This window comes from Petaurus breviceps, unplaced genomic scaffold, assembly GCF_028583685.1.
Source record: "Petaurus breviceps papuanus isolate PSGF00001 unplaced genomic scaffold, PetGlider_PUasm1.0 40, whole genome shotgun sequence".
Classification (NCBI taxonomy): Eukaryota; Metazoa; Chordata; class Mammalia; order Diprotodontia; family Petauridae; genus Petaurus; species Petaurus breviceps.
In genome coordinates, this window is record NW_027186315.1 from 8,085,361 (window position 1) to 8,087,352 (window position 1,992).

Below are 1,992 nucleotides of genomic sequence, written 5' to 3' on the forward strand. Positions count from 1 at the left end.
TATCTATCTATCTATCTATCTATCTATCTATCTATCTATCTATCTATCTATCTATCTATCTATCTCTCTATCTCTCTCTCTATCTATCTACCCATAAAATATACACTAACACATAACATATATAAATATAGCATTTATAATATATGAAAACAATTCAATTGAATTATTTGCAGATAATTTGACCTAACTTTAACCACTAGTTTAATAAGCCATTGCACAATTTTGTATAGAATTCATGTCAGATTCATTTCAGTACTTATTCTGAAATTTTCTCTTTTCCAAGTCCTTAAAATTTGGTACACTTGACTATTGTTTCCTTTGCATTTTCCATGATTCTTCATAAGTCAGGGTTCTTCAACTGAAAAACAGGGTTTATAAGAGATATATCTGACCAATTTTTCCTGACTTTGGTCTCCCTGATTCCAACTTCCTCTCTGCCTGAATATTAGAATATTTTTCTACTTCTATTTTTTTATGAATTAGGTTCGTTTTTATTATTTAATTGGGAAGTTTGGGGTGGGTGAGGGCACATACCCAGTGATGGATTGCCCCCCCCCCATTCCCCAGGAGGCAGTTTCAAAAGTCACCTTATTTTACCACTCCAAGTCCCTGGGGGTGGGGAGGGGCTGGAATTGAGTACCCAAGTGGTCACCAAGCATTTCACTTGAAACTATCCAACACATGAAGTGGGGGACAGAGCTTGGCTTCCAGCAATGCAGTTGGCCTGACTCCTTCTACCACCCATTCTCCAACACAAATCCTGTCAGCATTTATTTATTCTTCTTTGACTTTGGAAATTTTTGCCAATAGATCTGCTCAGTGAAAGGCTCTTCATACATGATGGCAACTGTATAGTTGAGGGCCACAATGACTGTTAGCAGGAGGCCTGTCGGGCTGGCATTCATGATTGACCACCCCAGGTAGTTGGCTGTGCTCCCCCAGTACATGTGATTGTTCAAGACATTAAATGGAAATGCTGTCACTCTTGCTTCCTCCAAGATTCCAAAGTAATCACCTAGATATGTCCCAATGAATCCAAGGGTATAGAAGTTGGAGAGAACAAACATGATGCCAACTCCCAGGATGATGAGGCATAGGATGCAGTCCAACCCTTCCGTCTTCGGCTGGCTCAACATGGCCTGGGTAAATCAGTGAGACTTGAGGAAGTTCAGGAGCAGGACAATTATGCCCAGACAGTAACATGTGAGATAGGGAGACCCAAAGGCCAGGCTCAGCTGGCATATTTTGTACTCCCATCTTGCAACCAAGTTCCAGAAAAGGGGATTGAAAATGATGCAGAGGAAAGCAGCCAGAAAACTGAAATCTGTGACACCAACGTAGTCAAAAATCCGGGTCATAACGGAAAGTTCTGCCTGGGGTTACTGACCTGTCGTCCCTCTCCTCTGCCAGTGATGGGATGGCTTTCTACTTCTATTATATACCTAGCTATTAATTTGTATACTGAAAACCATGCTGGAGACTCCACTTAGCCTCAGTTCTTGCCCAGATAAGGAATCCTGCACTAGCTATACTTTTCTCTCATCTCTCTTCTGACCCACTTGTAAATGAGTTAAGCTCAATATTTACGCTTTTTTTTCTCAAAGGTTTTACCTCCTTAGCCTATTGTTAATCAAGTCATACAAAATCTAAACCTTAGATTACACCTATGCTCTGATGTTTTCATTCTGACTCAAGTGCTATTCAGTGAAGTTGGAGAAAATCATGAAACAATGCTAAATCCACAACAAATTTTAATAACATAATCTCATTAGGTTTCTCTGTATAGCAAGGTAATGCTTTTTCTGCCTCCCCAACCAAATCACTCACCCAGGAACCTCAGTAGCTTTTCCATAACATTTTCATCCTTCTTCAAACCTATCATAACTCCCTTTCTCCCAACCCTCTTAGCTGAGAACCTTGCATCATATTTCTTTTTTTTTTCAAATGCTTTAATACTTCTGATTTATGTCATGCAGTTCCGCCAGATTTTTT

The 1,992-nt window shown here is 39.8% G+C and overlaps 1 pseudogene; it reads right to left on the reverse strand.

Annotated features, from left to right (window-relative positions):
* Positions 1 to 745: 745 nt before the first annotated feature.
* LOC138170889 (phosphatidylethanolamine N-methyltransferase pseudogene) lies at positions 746 to 1,370 on the reverse strand (annotated as a pseudogene).
* Positions 1,371 to 1,992: the final 622 nt, after the last annotated feature.